This window comes from Martes martes (genome assembly GCF_963455335.1).
Source record: "Martes martes genome assembly, chromosome: 10".
Taxonomy (NCBI): Eukaryota; Metazoa; Chordata; class Mammalia; order Carnivora; family Mustelidae; genus Martes; species Martes martes.
This window is the reverse complement of record NC_137898.1, coordinates 44,809,268-44,828,886: the sequence shown is the minus strand read 5'-3', so window position 1 is coordinate 44,828,886 and position 19,619 is coordinate 44,809,268. Positions and strand designations below refer to the sequence as shown.

General features: G+C 33.6%; 1 protein-coding gene across 1 annotated transcript in view; it reads right to left on the bottom strand.

Annotated features, from left to right (window-relative positions):
• The window catches only part of SOX6 (SRY-box transcription factor 6), a 596,389-nt gene that overhangs the window by 492,677 nt on the left and 84,093 nt on the right, over positions 1–19,619 (bottom strand). The gene's annotated exons all lie outside the window — the stretch shown is intronic.

Sequence of the window (19,619 nt, the reverse complement as noted above, 5' to 3'; positions counted from 1 at the left end):
AATAATAATGGAGCTTGAGTTCCTAATTTAGGTCAGAAACTTTCCTAGACTTAGAGATTAGTTTTATTCAATTCATATTTTTTAAATATAACTAGTAAACACCTAGGTTAGTTAACTAACCTGTATAGTTAGCTAACTGGATTTAAGTAAAATTCATTCTGGAAAAAAATGAATCTTGATCAACATCATTTCTAGGAAACACTATTTCCAACGTTATATTTATAGTGCAAATGGTTATAATGAACTAGGCATCTGAAGTTGAGATATGAAATAAATATCTAACTTAGCCTTTCCCCAGCTTCTATAATATGCTTTTGCCTACTTAGCCCAGATAATTTATTCTATTTTCCAGTCAGAAATGATAGATAATAAAGTCCTGGGCATTTGGACAGTTTTATGTATTGATGGTTAATACACCTATCAGGTTTCTTCACTAGACTTCCTTCTCTTTGAAAATGGTGCCTCAGACCTTCTTCACTCCAGTTTTACCAGTTTCCAACAATTCTATGATGCCTGCTTCCACGGATACAAGTACAGAAGGGTCTGGCCAGGGAAGGTAGCTCTGAATTTATTTTTGGCATAACACCATTTCCTTTCTCACAGCTTTCTGATGTTTTCAGATCCAGGAGAACAATTTTATCTGGAACACCACATAACACTATGTGGACACACTCTGTGTACTATTGAAATCCAGCAAAGAATACTTGTTCTGATATAAGCCATTCTTACATTTTATCCTGCCCTGAGTTATAAATTATAATATGAAGTTATCCACAAAATAAATCTATAGCAAAATACTGTTTATCCAAAAGCACAAACTCTGGGAGAATCCAATACTTACATATTATAAAAATAATCACACCTTGTCTTTCTGGCAACTATTCCTTTGAAGGCATGAATTGGAATTATGCAAAATACACAATATAGCCCATTCCCTCGTTTGCATTTAAATGATGGGGGATAAAATAAAATGCATCCAGAAAATATTGTGGCTGACATATATCTCAATTTTTCAGTCATTGGACTCTTTAGAAATTAAGATCTCTAACTCTGGAAATATTTTAAATTGGAAAAAAGCAGATTCTAAAATTTTATTTATTTATTTATTTATTTATTTATTTGACAAACAGAGATCACAAGTAGGCAGAGAAGCAGGCAGAGAGAGGGGAGGAAGCGGGCTCCCCACGGAGCAGAGAGCCCGATGCAGGGCTCGATCCCAGGAGCCTGGCATCATGACCTGAGCTGAAGGCAGAGGCTTTAACCCACTGAGCCATCCAGGCACCCTGGAACAAATCAGATTCTAGACATTCAGGGCAAATAATATTCTAACATACATCAATATGAAGTCAATAAATCTCATTTTTCATATCAATGCAGTCTTACTACATATGTTAAAAGCAACTCTGAATCTCATTATCAACTGCTTTATACTATTGGTGCATTTTGGAGCAAACAATTTAAAAAGCATAAGCTTCTAAAATCACACAGTTCATTGCTATGAAAAAGAAAACCTTAATGCATACTTCCTCCTGCAGACAATTTAGAAATAAAGAAGTAACATTTTATGATGGGAAAAGAGTTAAAAATTAACTCAAAAGAATCAATACACAATTTGAAGTAAGTTACTTCTTTAAGAACTAGAAAAGCTTAGGTCATTTCCAAAATAAAAGTGACTACTTTGTCTTGAGGGCAGCACAAACCTAAAAAGATAGAGAAGGAACTACCAAAGCAAATGTGTTCTAGAAAATCACAATCTGTTTAGGAAAATGAATCCTCAGAACACCCAAACACCATGGATTGTCGCATTATTCTTTGTGTTCATTCTTTCATTTAGCAAATGATGACCATGGGTGAGAGACTGTACCAGACAATATGAACATGAACATTTTTTAATAAGTAAAATCATTATGTCGTAAACCTAAAACTAATACAATGTTATATGTAAATTATATCTCGATAGATAAACTTTTTTTTTTAAAGTCATGGTCTTTCCCCTCAAGGATTCTTAAAATTATCAATAATTCAACCCGGGCCACAGACTACTGTATCTGACCATGGTGGAGACATGGTTCATATTCTCTGTCAAATCTTTTGTACATCCTTCATTTATTAAATAAAAAGGTGCATTGTTATAAGTACTTTGATATATTAAAAAGAATACAAAGAAGAAATGTACAAATGAAGAAATATAAATGTCCAATAACACAAAAATGTGTGTAACCTACTAATAATCAAAGAAATATAAGTAAAATATTTTCACCTAAAATACTGGCAAAATATTTTACAAACTGGACAAAAACTAGTATTAGTGAGGGTTTGGGGAAAAAAACCACTTTCTTTTTTTTTTTTTTTTTGGAGGTTTTATTCATTTATTTGTCAGAGGGAGAGAGAGAGACAGCACAAGCTGTCTCTTTTATTTATTTTTTTTAATTTTCACTCCATTTCTTCAATTTTCTTTCTTTACAAAGCTAGCATATTTCTGTTAGTAGTTTTAAAGCTGTGGAAATGTTTTATTATATATTTTTTACAGAATTACAAAATTTTAAAAAATAATTACTTAGAACCACAAATAATTAAAAGAAATATAGTAATAGGCTCATAAAATAGCAGGCAGAGGAAGAAGCAGGCTTCTCTCTCAGCAGGGAGTGGGAGTGGGACTCGATCCCAGGACCCTGGGATCAAGACCCGAGCCAAAGGGAGATGCTTAACCAACTGAAGCACCCAGGCATCCCCCCTCCCAAAATTCAGATACCATTGAGGATATTATAAACTGAGTACAACTTTTCTGAATGTTAATTTGAGAGTAAGTATTAAAACTTTTAATGTCAATATGCTTTGAATTTGCAATGCTACTTCCAAAAATTATCCTAAGGAACCAACTAATCACAAAAATATTTAAAAATATATATAGGAGGGACGCCTGGATGGCTCAGTTGGTTAAGCGGCTGCCTTCGGCTCAGGTCATGATCCCAGCGTCCTGGGATCGAGTCCCACATCGGGCTCCTTGCTCTGCAGGGAGCCTGCTTCTCCCTCTGCCACTCTGTCTGCCTGTGCTCACTCTCTCTCTCTCTCTCTCTATCTGGCAAATAAATAAATAAAATCTTTAAAAAAAAAATATATATATATATAGGAGAAGGGAGTTGGGGGAAATTGGACAGGGAGATGAACCATGACTGTAGTCTTTAAGGAACTAACTGAGGGTTTTGGAGGGGAGGGGGGTGGCAGTGAGCCTGGTGGGCGGTATTAAGGAGGGCATGTATTGCATGGAGCACTGGGTGTGGTGCATAAACAATGAATCTTGAATAACACTGAAAAAAATAGAATTTAATATTAAAAAATGTATATATACCGTGTACATGTGATATATATATATATAAAGGATATATATATAAAAGATATGGATATATATAATATGTATATTCATTATAACATTTTTATTACAGCCAAAAATTGGAAATAACCCACTAAATGAATAAGTAAATTATGATACATACATATAACACTACTCTATAATCATTAAATATTCTGATATAAATGTATATTTACTGATATAAAAAGATCACCAAAATGTCTTATTGAATCTTAAAAATACATGTATAATAACCCATCAACTTATAGAAAATCAAATATGTGTACATGCACACACACATGCACATACAAGTTTCACAAAGTAACATTCAGTTTAGCAAAAATGTTAACATTGAGTGAGATATAGGCTTATTTTTACTGTCTTATTCTTATAAGTTGGTGTTATTTAGATTTATTTATACTTAATGTGTCTAATTTGTCCACAAACAATAAAGCTATTTCTAAAATTCAGTATATTATCTATTCAAAAGTAGTCACCCAAATCCAGACTAACTTGCTATTATTCAGGCAGCCAAAGCCAAACACTAATACTAGTTACAAAAAGAAAAATCTCTGAATTACAAGGCAACTTCAAACAAGTCCTTTGACATCAAGTCAAGAAACCATAAACATTTTCACAAAAGCATGTCTTACTCTATCAAAAATAGGTAATAGATCAAAAGTAAACAGCAAATAAAAACACTGCCACCTCCCTGTATAATTACACTTTAAAAGCTTTCAAACTAATTTTTTAAATCTTGCTTAAAGCTGTCTCTAAGCCACACCCATTTCTTTTTATATCCCCATCCTTTTAAAATTATTATTATTATTATTTGATTTAGCAAAAAGTTTCAAGCATCAAATGGATGGTTGGATTAAACGACCTTCCAACCCTGAGAGTCAATGATTCTGAGGTATTTTTTTTTGAAGTTCAGAAGTGCTTCCAAAAACACGTGTAACAAAATTTGTTCACCTTTACTTTAAATTAAAACTATTTCATGTTTAAAACTCATGTCAAAGATAAAAAAAATTTTAATATATGGAATCATTGACTTAATAATGTCATACATAATGAGATATTGAATTAAAACAACTCCCTTTAAAGCATTTATTTTCTCAACTGACTTGAAAAGATATCAATGCCTGGTGTTTCATACAATAAAATAAAAATTAGTGAGGCATGTCTGGCGGCTCAGTCAGTTAAGCATCTGCTTTCAGCGTGGGTCAGAGTCTCAGGGTCCTGGGATACAGTCCCAGGTTGGGCTCCCTGCTCAGTAGGAAATCTGCTTCTCCTTCTCCTTCCGCTCATAGGCCCCTGCTCGAGCATGCACAATCTCTATCTCTCTCAATAAATAAATAAATAAATAAATAAATAAATAAAATTAAATATTTTAAAGAAATAAATTTAGGGAGGCAATTAAAAAATATCCATATATATTTGCCAATATAAATGTTTTCCTGGAGATTTTATTTTTCACTACAACTGCTATTCTCCCCTAACCTGCCTCAATTTTTTAAAAATTTAAAACCTTCTTTACTACTATTATCACTTTAGCTGTTTACAGATAGCATTTGTAGGCTAAAGCCATGTTTCTTGAACTCCATAATTCTTCTTTCCTTTTTTTCTTAATACTTATACTAAATTATGTAGAATTTGAATTAACTATAAAAGTGAAATGTAAAATTCATCTTTCACAGGAACTGATACCAAGCTAATGCCCAATTTTTTCAATGCAAATGCTAATAAAGAACATCACAATAGTGAATGGAAAATGAGGGTTTAGTTACTGACATTTATAACTAAGGCAAAAATAAAAGTATTTCTGAGGTATCAAGGAGGACAATTTAAAATGCTACCTAGTTCGGGGCGCCTGGGTGGCTCAGTGGTTTAAGCCTCTGCTTTCGACTCGGGTCATGATCTCAGAGTCCTGGGATTGAGCCCCACATCAGGCTCTCTGCTCAGCGGGGAGCCTGCTTCCTCCTCTCTCTCTGCCTCTCTGCCTACTTGTGATCTCTGTCTGTCAAATAAATGAATAAAATCTTAAAATGCTACCTAGTTCAACACTCTGCTTTCCTGGAACAAGAACTTATTTCCTCAAAGAAACAGGAATTTCCCCTTTTCTTAAAGATCTCCAAGGATAGTTATTATTAAAGGCTACTTCTAGTAGCCTATTCATGTATTCTATGTCACTCAACCTACATCTTCAGTACTGAGAGCTACAATTTAGAAGGGACATTGACAAGCATTCCAAGGAGAATGGCTAAGAAATCTCACAGGAACCATGTTACATTAGAATGGTTGCATGTTCTAAAAATTGTTAATTGGAATGAACTTCAGAGACCGTCTATTCCAGTGGTTCTCAAACAGCGGTTCTCAAACTCTTTTGGTCCAAGACTCTTATATTTCTAAAAATTATTGAAAATCCCAAAGGTCTCTGGTCACATTTATCTATATTTATTAGATTAGAAACTAAATCTGAGGGAAAAATTAGTTAAAATAAAATAATTTTAAAGTAAAATAAATTATTAAATAACAATCATTTGATGATGAGCCTATTTCATAAGTAACACAAATAACATACTTTTAAAATATAAGCATATTTGCCAAAACAAAAAAAAATTAAAAGACTGGCATTGTTTTGTATTTTTGCAAATCTCTTAAAATGCCTGGTTTAATAAAGACAGCTGGATTCTCATAGGTACTACGGCATTCAGTCCATTGCGATATGATGGTTTGGTGGAAGTATGCAGAAAATATCTATCTTCACATAGATAAAAGTTGGAAAGAGGAAAAGTGTTTTAATCACCTTTCCATATAATTGTAGCTATTCTTTTTTTACATCAAAATTTGACAAGTAATAGTTTCTCAGAGGTGAATTGCAATATGAAATCTGAAAAATGAATTTTTTGTATTCTATTAATTCTATAACCCACTGATCTTTATTAAATGCATCTTTTACCCCTGCATGATTTTGTAGCATCATGCATTGGTTCATTTGGAAAATATCAGTTTAATGAGTTGTGCAGATTTTCAAAACATTGACACATTTCATTATTCAACTTTTTAAAAAATCACATTTGTTAACATCACCAACAATCTTATCGGAAAAGTTTTTAACTATTGGGAAGTCATCAAGTTCGTGATGGTGGATACAAGTTTTCTAAACTATTAATTTTCTCTTGAAAGCTCAAATTTTACTATTGACAGCAATGCCAGTTCCTTTTCTTAAAATGGCCAGTGGGTTCACTTTGCTTATTTTTGAGACTATGTGTGCCAAGCAGCTATCTGAATAACCACATGTGTCTTTTGGCCATTCTTTCAAGTAAAAAATGAGGTTCAAGTAAAAATGAGGTTCAGCTTGTAACTCAATCACATACGTGACCTTCCTCAAGAAATGTATACTTTCCATTTCATCACAAAGTATTAGAAACTATACTCAAGGATCAAGAATTAACAAAATGGATAATTTTTCCTGCTCACCTACAACATTCTTTCTTTATAATATTCAGTAGTTTTTGATGTAGTTAATGATTCATTAGTTACATATAATGCCCAGTGCACATCACGACATGTGCCCTCCTTAGTACCCAGCACCCTGCTACCTCCTACTCCTACCTTCTCCCCTCCGAAGCCCTCAGTTTGTTTCCCAGGGTCCACAGTCTCTCATGGTTTGTCTCTCTCTGATTTCTCCCCCTCCAGATTTCCCTCCCTTCCCCTATGGTCCCCCATGCTTTTACTTATGTTCCACATATGAGTGAAACCACATAATAATTGTCTTTCTCTGCTTGGCTTATTTCACTTAGCATAATCCCCTCCAGTTCTATCCATGCTGGGGTATTCATCCTTTCTGATGGCTGAATAATATTCCATTGTATCTAGTTTAATATTTTCAAGCCAACAAAGAGGTAGTAGTTAGCACAGTGAGTGTAATATGGTAAATTCTGATTACAAGTTAGTATATCTGTCTTCTTTCCAAAAGAAAGAACAATACCAGTGGGAGAGAATTAAAATGTGATGGATTTTAGCTCAGTCCAGACAAATCTTTAGAAGCAATGGTGTTGGGAAACTGGACAGCAACATACAGAAGAATGAAACTGGACTACTTTCTTATACCATTCACAAAAATAAATTCAAAATGATGAAAGACCTAAATCTGAGACAGGAAACCATCCAAATCCTAGTGGAGAACACAGGCAGCAACCTCTTTGGCATCTGTCATAGCTTCTTACTAGCCATGTCTCTGGAGGCAAGGGACAAAAGCAAAAATGAACTACTGGGATTTCATCACAAAAAGCTTCTGCATGGTGAAGGAAACAATCAAAACTAAAAGGCAACCTTCAAAATGAGAGAAGATATTTGCAAATGGGTTATCTGATAAAGAGTTAGTATCCAAAAATCTATAAAGAACTTAATCAAAGTCAACATCCAAAAAACCAATAATCCAGTTAAAAATGGACAGAAGAGGGGCGCCTGGGTGGCTCAGTGGGTTAAAGCCTCTGCCTTCGGCTCAGGTCATGATCCCAGGGTCCTGGGATCGAGCCCCACATCGGGCTTTCTGCTCAGCAGGGAGCCTGCTTCCCCTTCTCTCTGCCTGTCTCTCTGCCTACTTGTGATCTCTCTCTGTCAAATAAATAAATAAAATCTTTAAAAAAAAATGGACAGAAGATATGAATGGACATCTTTCCAAAGAAAACATCCAGACGGCCAACAGACACATGAAAAGATGCTCAGTGTCACTCATTGACAAGGAAATACAAATCAAAACTATGAGATACCACCACACACCTGTTAGAATGGCTACCATTAGCAACACAGGAAACAAGAGATGTTGGTGAGGATGTGGAGAAAGGGGAATTCTTTTGTACTCTTGGTGGAAATGCAAACTGGTACAGCCACTCTGGAAAATGGAAGTTCCTTGAAAAGTTAAAAATAGAACTACCCTACGACCCAACAATTACATTACTAGGTATTTAACCAAAGGATACAAAAATACTGATTTAATGGGACACAAGCACCTTGGTGTTTATAACAGCATTATCAACAATAGTCAAATTATGGAAAGATCCCAAATGTTTATCAACAGATGAATGGATAAAGAAGAGGTGAGATAGATATATGTATATAAAGTATATATATATATATAATATATATAAAATATATATATTACATATATAATATCAACTGATGAGTGGATAAAAAAGAGGTGAGATATATATATAATATAATGTTATATAATATATTCCTATATATAGGAATATTACTTAGCCACTGAAAAGAATGAAATCTTGCCATTTGTAATGACATGGTTGGAGCCAGAGTACAGTATGCTAAGTGAAATAAGTCAGTCATAGACAAATCCCATGTGATTTCACTCAAATGTGGACTTTAAGAAATGAAACAGATGAAGACAGGAGGAAAAAAGAGAGGCAAACAGTAATACAGACTCTTAACTAGAGAACAAAGTAAGGGTTGCTGAAGGAGGATGGGTTAAATAGATGATGGGTATTAAGGAGGTACTTGTGATGAGCACTGGGTGTTACATGATGAATCACTAAATTCTACTCCTGAAACAAATATTATACTATATGTTAACTAGAATTTAAATTTAAAATTAAACAAAAAAATGTAAAAGAAAAGAAAAGCAATGGAATAAGTTCCCTCCCAAAATAGAGATCTGTTGCTGGAGTTGTCAAAGTGAAAGCTGGGTGACCCTTTGCCAGGGATACTGGAGAAAGAATTCCTATGATGAGACTTAGCTGATTATAATCACCTAGAAAGCTTTCAGAAAGTTTGAATTTCTGGGCCCTGCTACAGACTTACTAAATGAGAATCTCCTTGACTGGGCCTAGAATTTCCACTTTTTAAAAGCTCCACAGGTGATTGTTAAAGCCAGCCTAGCTGTAGATGGTATTCAAGAACTACTGTGCCAGTTGTCCTCTGAAAGTCCCTACCACTTGAAGATTTTACAATTTTATATTTCATCCAAATCCACTGGAAGTATATGCTTACACTTTAATGTAACATTTCCTAGGCCGACTTTAACACATTGTAGATGGTCAGAGCAAGGTATTTCTGGGTCAGAAAAAGAGAAATTAATGTTGCATTTTCTAGGCCCACTAGTTCACCTCTACCCACACGTACAGCAAATAGAAAATGAGAGGTAAAATTGCCTAAGTTTGACATGTTTTCACAACTGCCAACACTGACTGCTCTCCTGAAATAACAATTCAAGATCTATCTGTGAACAAGGATAGTCAATATAAAAATTGTGTCTACATGAAAAATGAATGAGATTATTTAGAAGAAGAGAGCATGTCTTATCCTTTACAAAAGCAGCTTACTGCTGTGAACCAAGACAAAAATATAGACCACAAACTTCTAAAACCTATTTGTAGAATCACCGATAACTTAATCCCCAAAACTCTTGAATTTTGAGGTCCTGACTATAAAAAAATTCATAAACACAACATAAGGCAGCAGGGTCACTTGATCAGAATCAAACAGAAAATTAGCAGTGGGCTAAAAAGACATTCAGAATATATTTTAGAATTTTCACTCAATAAACTTGTTCTCTCTCATGTCTTCTTTCACATCCAATGCTTTTCTTAGCAAAATATCTTTCTTGGAAATAACACATATTATTGTGTCTTTTAATATATCCTTTTTTCTTGTGGTCTATCTAGTTTCAGACATACATGGTATTAGTTTAATAACAGAAGTCAGAGAAAGACTTGTGTGAGTAGGACTGGAGAAAAAAAGTGATTATCAAACAATAATCCTCAGACTCCTTATATCAGAACCACCTGGGATGCTTATTAAAATTAATTTTTTAAAAAAGACTGTTGGGTCCCACCTTACGTTATTGGTTCTGCAATTCTGAGAGTATGGCCTAGGAATCTATTTTAAAGCATAGCCCCCAGGTAATTCCTATGCACACTAAAATTTAGTAACTGCTAGACTAAAGGGCAATTGTGTTAAATGTGGGTAAGCTCACAAAAACTTTTGTGCATAAACAAAAATCTAGTAACTCTAGAAAATGTTTTATCTTATGGAAAAGATTCTCAATGATTTTGGAATTCCTGTTTTTAAAAAATAAAAATTTGGGGGGCACCTGAGTGGGTCAGTCAGTAGGTTAGGCGACTGCCTTCAGCTCAGGTCATGATCCCAGGGTCGTGGGATCAAGTCCCACATCAGGCTCATTGCTCAGCAAGAAAGTCTGCTTCTCTCCTTCCCCCTGGTCATGTTCTGTCACTTACTCTCTCTCTCTCTCTTTCAAATAAATAAATAAAATCTTTTTAAAAAATAAAGTGAAATATTTTCTTAAATGTAAGGAGGAATAGATGCTAGATACTGAAATTTAACTTAAAAATTAAGTCTTAGTTATTGCAGGAAGTTGTATTTTTTTTTCTTAATTTGAGAATGATACAAGCAATTCTCCAGCAATTCAATTAACACTTCTGAGAGCCCACAGGATGCATAACATGAATTGGAACCTCTAGGGATAAAGAACAATAAAGCCCAATTCCAGATCTCCAGCAACCGACAATTTGGATTCATTGTAAGATAAATATTATAGTTAAAATAGTCTCAACATTTGCAGTGCATTATCATACCCAGAAAAAGGAAAGGATTCCATCCCTGCTGAGTTTTCTCTCCAGAGTCCTGCTCACAAAATAAAGTGTCAGAACATTTTAAAAGCAATCATTTAACAAAAGCTTGCAAAAAGTACTAATTTTAAGCTCATACATTTTTTTTTAAATCAGCCCACTATTTTCTGTGCAGTAAACTAATAGACAAAGGAGGAAGGACTGTTCTTTGCAATTTCTAGGTAGTTAAATCAAGATAAATTTAAAGACATCTAAAGATAGGGTCCATTTTGATACTCATTAAAAAACTCTTCTTATTACCACTCTCAGTACCACTCCCTCTTAACCACAAATAATGACTTCAGTAATAGAGCTCTATAATTTAAGGTATCATAATTTAAGGCAAATAACACCAAGTTACTTAGAAGAGTTGACACCGCCTGTTGTGCAAATATGTACTTAGGATAAGATTATAAAAATAACAACTGCATTATCAACTGGATTCAGACCAGAACAATTTATGTGAATTCAGAGTCAATATGGTCTTAACTTGCTACATAGCATGTATACAGCACTTCATATTTTTTTAAGCATTGTTCAGTTCATGATAGAAATTGAAATGGGGAGAGATGCTAAAAGAAGCAGAAAATAAAGATCTGGTGACTACAGCTAATTATCTAAGAGTACTGATTCTAGAATAAGTCATAGTTATTCATCATTTACTGTTCGCTCTGCACCACACACTATGTTAAGTACCAAAAAACCAAAAATGAATAGAGTTGGTAACTTCAAGAAGTTCGAAGTCTAGTAAAGGAGACAAATAATTTTGTGTGAGATTTGTTAGGTGAAGAAAACGGATTATAAAGCTATATAATCTCCTTTTCCGAAATAAAGAATACGCACAGGAGGGGGGCCTGGCTGGCTCAGTTGGCTCAGTTGATCTCAGGGTTGTGAGTACAAGCCCCACACTGGGTACAAACATTACTTTAAAATAACATCTTTTTAAAAATCCTTTAAAAATATATAAATAAATAAAGAATATGCATAGGAAATGGAGATACTACTATCTAGCTTCCAAAGTTTTAGCAAAGTTTAGAGATATGAACATGTTCAATGGAAAGGTCTTCTATAAATGTATTCCTATTTTTCCTTTTTCCTTGAAATATGCCCAAGTCACAACTTACATCAATGACATGGTAGCTAATATAACCACCCACATTTTAAAGAAGGATGTCTCAGGAATAAATGACCCGAGAGCTGTGTCCTTGGCAATCCTACCCCATCATTAAACTCAATAACTAAACATTGCATACCCATGGGGAGCTCAGTCACACATTATAGTTTAGTCCTTCCCAGATCTTACTAAGTCTTTTGCTCACTCTCAAAAACACAGAAACAAATGGAGAGAATCATGTAGGAAGACCCTTATCCTTTTGCTACCTATTTTTCCTAACAATTTGAACATTTCACTGTAAAACCCATACAAGATCCCACCTGGCATCTATCAGATATTATTACCTCTTTCCCTAAATGGAAAAAAAAAAAGAGAGAGAGAGATACCAGAATGAGATGCACCCAAGTTAACAGACAAGGAAATGGACATATAACTGACTTAGGACCACATGACAAATTGACGACAGAGCTTTCATTTTCAGTCAGAGTTTCCAATCATTAGACTTATGTTCATTCTATGAGAAACATAAATGTCTCCTGTTACTTCCATCTGTAGAAAGGGATAGTTAAGATCCTACTTAACTCATCTGATAAAAGGCACTTTACAAAATGGAAATGGGGTAAATCACTGGATTTTTAAATACATTTCTCTGATGCCAGCACTTTCTATCTCCCCCCATTCTAATTAATTACCAATTTCTGTATCTTCTTGTCCTGGAATTTTCCTAATTTCCCTTTCTTTTTCTGAGATCCATGATGAGACTGCTAGAACTGTGTGTGTGTGTGTGTGTGTGTGTGTGTGTGTGTGTGTGTACATAGGGAAAATACCCTGCTACACACTACATAATTCTAATTTTCTTACATTAGTGTTCTCATGCTAGCACTGGGACAAAAACCACTGCCTTTTTAAATGTGCAGAGATGAAATAAATTCACAGAACTCTCCAAGACTCAAACCCCAGCCCTAAATTTTATTCCCATCAACCTTGTTTCTGCAGGATCCACGATAAAAAAAAGACGACCAGGCATTATGAAGCAAATTCTATAGGCCAACCATTGTTCAATTCATATTTATTTCCCCATTAAACCTTCATAATTACTTTCTGATGGAATTACTATCCTCATTTTATAAATGAAAAAACTGAAACTCAGTGGGATTAGATATTCACAAAGGTAGTAATTTGGCAGGATTTGCACTCAAATTCACAATCTCTGGTTTCAAAACTAGTGCACTGTCCTTTTTACTTTAAACAGCATTCCTTTACATTTCAGAACCTAGGCCTTTGAAAACCTATTGGTCCTGATGCTAAAAGAGCTTCTTTTAAAAGATTTTTTTTTTAAGATCTTATTTATTTGACAGAGAGAGATCAGAAGTAGGCAGAGCAGCAGGCAGAGTGGGGGAAGCAGGCTCCCCTCTGAGCAGAGAGCCCGATGTGGGGCTCAATGTGGGGCTCGATGTGGGGCTCGATCCCAGGACCCTGAGACCATGACCTGAGCTGAAGGCAGAGGCTTAACCCACTGAGCCACCCAGGTGCCCCTCTTTTAAAGGATTTTAAATCCTATCACTTCTGTGCTCTGATCCTACTCCTGTGCTTGACCCACCAAAGTTCTCTGGGAGAGGCACTATGCCAAGTCCACATATCAGCCTCTAATTCAAATCCTCCTTGCATCTTCTACCTCAAGAGCAGCTCCCCAGAACAATTTTACTGGAGAGAAGAGTCTTTCTCCTAAAAAAATTAACTTTTTTTATGATGTATATCATATATACCATATGAAAACTTATAAAACTTAAAGAGAAAAATTCTAAGGTCAAGGATGTTATCTTATGCATCAAATAAATAATTTATATTTGAGGTGATTTCAAAAATTAAATACACAAATTTGATCTCTTTCCAAGAATAAAATAATCTAAATAAATTTTAGATTTAAAAGGCTTAATGTAAATATTACACAAGTACAAAAATTAAAATAGTATATTATTGGCACAGGAATAACAGGCAGATAAATGAACAACAGAGAATTTAGAAATAAATGAGTTTATAGAAGGGTATATTATATGATATAAATGATACTTCAACTCAGTTGAGAAACAATAAACTATTCAATAAGTTATAAACTATTCAATAAGTAGAGGTAGACATTTGGGAAAAAACTCCATTAAGTCCCTACCACTTTACACTAAAATAAATTCCAGATGAATTTTTTGAATGTAAAAACTAAAAACAAATAATCATTTAAAAAATTTAAACGATTTAAAAATAATAGAAAGATTATATTCTTAGGATCTTTATTTTTAATTGAGGATCATTAGCTTTATTTTTTGTTTTAATTTTTTTTTAATTTTATCTATTTACTTGATAGAGAGAGAGAGAGCACAAGAAAGGCGAGCAGGAGAGGGAGAAGCAGGCTCCGGCTGAGCAGGGAGCCCAATGCAGAACTTCATCCCAGGACCCTGACCTGAGCGGAAGGCAGATGCTTACCCCAGGCACCCCAGTATTCGTATATCTTTGGATAAGAAACATCTTTCTAAGCATAACATTAAAACAAGGAAAAGATTAATAAAATTGACTACATTAAAAATTTTAAACTTCTATATTAACAAAAGACTATTAACAAAGTTAAAATAAAAACCGCAAATTGAAACAAGTATACTATTGGTATGGTATAACAAAAGGGAGTCTCCGAAGCTCCTAAATCAATTAAAAAAATAGTAAAATAGGCCACAAAAATAAGTGGAATATTTACAAATGAGAAAATGGAAACAGCAAATAAGCTAAAAAATATATTTAATATCACAATTTTTAAATGCTATGTAATATAATTAATATCTCAATACAAAATAACATTTTAGCAAAAACTTAAAATATTGTTAATATTCAATGTTTATAAGCATGAGGAATTGGGCACTCCCATTCACTGATCAAAATGTAATATAGCATCAACTTTCTGGAGGGCAATTTGACAATTCTGCATTTGCTATATCACTTATAGAAAAAAACTTAAAATAACATGGAAAAAATGTAAGTAAAAAAAAGTTTAAAAATGCCCTTTCTAATACACCCAAATATTTAATGTACATGTCTTTTGATACAAAAATTATATTTCTATTTATCCTAAATAAGTTACTGGGCAAGTGGGTAAAGCATATGTAAAAAAATGTTCACTGAAGTAAGTCAGAAATAACCAAATGTTCATCAATATTAGAATAGGTAGTGTACAACCACAAAGTAGAGTATAATGTAGTCATTCAGTTGTGGCATACATCCATATTTATCAACAAGGAAGACCTCTATAGCCTATTGGGGGGGGGTGTGAAGAGGGAAGGCTTAGGAAGCATATGTATTTTTTCCATTACTATAAAAGCATACAAATTATTGTATGGGTATGTATACATATAAACACACAAGTACATGCTGCAAAATGTAATTTATGAGTGTTGAGATCTCTCTCTATATATACATATATATGTATAAATACAAAAACAAAGGATATGCAGCAAAAGGTTATTATGATTATAAATTAAACTTTCTCTTTTTTCTCTACTTCTCTTTTGCCTTGATTTTTTTATATTCATTGATGACATTTATCCCTTGTGTAATCAGAAAAAGATACTTTTTATTTAAAAAAATTTAAAGGGGTAGTTCTATTTTTAACTTTTTGAGGAACCTCCATACTGTCTTCCAGAGTGGCTGCACCAGTTTGCCTTCCCACCAACAGCATGGGGGGAGGTCCCCTTTCTCCACATCCTCACCAACACCTGTTGTTTCTCATGTTCTTGACTTTAGCAACTGCACTAGTAGTTATTTACCAAAAAAATACAAAAATACTAATTCAAATGGATAATGCACCTCAGTGTTTATAGCAGCATTATCTACAATAGCCAAATTATTGAAACAGCCCAAGTGTCCATCGACTGACGAATGAATTTTTAAAAATGTGGTATATATACAACGGAATATTACAGCCATAAAAAAGAATGAAATCTGGATGTTTGCAACAACATGGATGGAGGTAGAGAGTATTAGGCTAAGCAAAATAAGTCAGTCAGAGAAAGACAAATACCACAGAATTTCACTCATATGTGGAATATAAGAAATAAAACAAATCAGCAGAGGGAAGAAAAAAGAAGAGAGGCAAATCAAGAACAGACTTTTATTTTATTTTTTTAGTGTAATTTATTTATTTATTTATTTATTTAGATTTTTTTGTATTATGTTGTCAGCCAATGTATAGTAAGTACATCATTAGTTTTTGATGTAGGGCTCAACGATTCATTAGTTGTGTATAATGCCCAGTGCCCTCCTTACAGACTTTTAACTAGAAAGAACAAACTGATGGTCACCAGAGAGGAGGTGGGGGGTTAAATAGGTAACAGGAATTAAGGAGTTCACTTGCTGTGACAAGCACCAATTATTATACCTAAGTGTTGAATCACTATATTGCACATCTGAAACTAACACTGTACTGTAAGTTAACTAACTGGAATTTAAATAAAAACTTTTTTCTATTTAAAAAAATGAAAATAAATTGAAAAAATTTTAAATAGGTAAAGATTTAAATAAGATTCAAATACACCTCTTTTTTTATTTTTTTAAATCACTCTTTAAATATTTTATTTATTTATTTGACAGAGAGACAGAGATCACAAGTAGGCAGAGAGGCAGGCAGAGAGAGAGGGGAAAGCAGGATCCCTGCTGAGCAGAGAGCCAGATGTGGGGCTTGATCCCAGGATCCTGAAAGCATGACCCAAGCTGAAGGCAGAGGCTTAACCCACTGAGCCACCCAGGTGCCCCCATCAAATACACCTTTTTTTAAACCAAGTTATAACCTCAAAAAAATGATGTAAAAAAGACATTTCTAACTAATATCAGTAAGAGTAAGAATAACAATGCTAAGTCCAAAGCAGGAAAAATGACCAGACCTACCCTGGTTAAACAAATTCAGTGTGTGTGCATATACATATTATATGTGCACAAATATGTGTATAGATAGGTTACACCTGTAACATAGATAGAGATAAATGTGATATGCCTATAGTATATATTTATCTACTTCTATCATAAATGATTGGGTCTTTATAAAAAAGCTTTCAGGAAATTAGCATGCCAGGTTTCCATATAGTTTGTAGAAGTTATAATGATAGAATATATTCTTATTTTATAATGTAAACATACTCTTCCTAAAACAGCAGTGTATTAAATTTGGCAAATTTAGTAAAAACCTTCAAACTGTCCATCTCTTTGACCCAGCCATACTTGTAAGAGCCTGTCTTAAGGAAATAGTCATAAACACAAAAATAATTTTTGCACAAATATATATATCCCAACATTACATAAAAAAGCAAAACCAAAGGGGCAGGTTATAGATCTTACTTACATAAAATAAGGATAGACATAAATATGCTTACATAGGCATAGACAAATCCTGGAAGAATACCCAGAAAGTTCTTCATAGTGGGACAAAGATCTTTACTTTTCACTTTACAAGTTTACATATTTCAGTTTGGATATAAGCATGACTATACTTTTATAATTTAAAATGCAAAATAAGGGTGTCTTGGTGGCTCAGTCAGTTAAATGATTTTAGCTTAGGTCATGATCTCAGGGTTGTAAGATCAAGCTCCATGTCCAGCTCTGCACTGGGCATGGAGCCCGCTTAAGATTATCTCTCCAAAAAAAAAAAAAAAAGGAGAGATAAAATAGCAGTAACAATAATAATTTGAAACAACCCATATCTAAAAATAAGGGAAGTTTAAGTAAAATATAGTCACTCACTCACTATTTTATGGTTATCAAATTTTTATGTAGAATCCTGGGTAATGGCATGTTGACAGAACCCTGGGTAAATGCTCATGTGATAATATGAAGCAAAAAAAATCAAAACTGCTGCTTAAGAAAAAGACTGGAAAGAACTATTAAGCTGTTAACAAAGATTGTAACCAGGTATGAGAACAGAGGTAAATTCTTTCTTTTTTTCCTACTTTTTGTACTTTTCTAAATTTCCATAAGGCTGAAGATTTTTGGAAAAGGTAAATTAGGCAGAAAAAAGTATGTAATTCTACTATTCTGTGCAGAGTTCACACTCACAAATGTTATTATCTTGACCGACATTCAAAGGGTTTTTATTTTTTACCTATAATTAACATATAAGTAAACCTCCTTAATTAGTAATGTGAGTTCTAAATACTATATTTGAAAATAAAAAGTTTAAGTAAAATATAGCCTATTACAAGACATAATATTATTATGGTAATTAAAACATTTATTTGTAATCCTAGGTAATGTCATTGGGAAATGCTCATGTGGTGTATCTCCACTCTATTATATAATAGAGTTTAAATGTAGCCAATAGAATTACCTAACTTCCTTTGAATCAGCAATATTCTTCTGAAGGTACAGAGTAAGGTAAATCGGCTACTTTTTCCTTGATAAGTAACTTTAGTTTCCTTATCTATAAAATGCAAGTGATAATAGTATTCTGCCTCACAGATTTGTAGCTAAGATTAATGAGATTACTTTATATGTAATAAGAACAGTCTCCTGGCACTTAGGCATTCAATAAGTGGTGGCAACTGTTACTACAATGGGTATGGTTGACCCAAAATGTTTACTCTGTCCTTTCTATTACAATATAGACTACATACAAAACTATCAGAATGAAAGAAGGATGTTTTCTAAATTACAAATGGATATCTAAAACAGTTGAGTGTGTGAAAGATACAAAATTATATCTGGGAAATTACTTATTTAAACCCCAATTCTCCAAATATATATTTTTATAAGAAGGTAATATTTACTACTGCTATGTTCAAGAATTGTAAGCACAAAGAACCTCAAAGTCAGCTGTGCTTGCTTAGCTAACCTCTTAGAATAATAATTACATTGTACAGTATGAGTTTTTAATCTTCTTTAATATTTATTCCATTATTTCATACTCTGTAGAACAACAGGAACCAGAAGACAGTCTAGTTTAGTGAGAAAGAACAAAGACTAAGAGTCAGGCGTAGGTTCAAAACCTGTCTCTGTCATTTATTAAATGTGTGATAATGGGCAATTATTCAATTTCTCTGCATCTCAGTTTCCTCATCTATAAAATAAAAATAATTATATTGCCTACCTCAAAAGATTTTTAGGACAATTAAGTGAGATTATCTTTATAAAAATATCTAGCAACATGTTGAGTCCACAAAGTTGTAAGTACTCAAGAATTTTTTTTGACAATTATTAGCAGGAATCAGCAAATATTTTCTATAAAAGGCCAGATAGTAAATGATTTAAGTTTTGAAGTCCATAGGGTCTCTGTCACATCTAGTCAACTCTGTCTTCATAGAGCAAAAGACAGACAGTACACAAATAAGTGGCATGATGTATTCCAGTAAAACTTAATTTACAAAAATAGGTAGCGAGCCAGATTTGGCCACCTGGACATAGTTTGCTGAACACTAGTTTAGTGGCCTCCCCAACTGGAGATCTTCTAAATGGCTCTCTAATCCATGCATACTAAGAATACTTC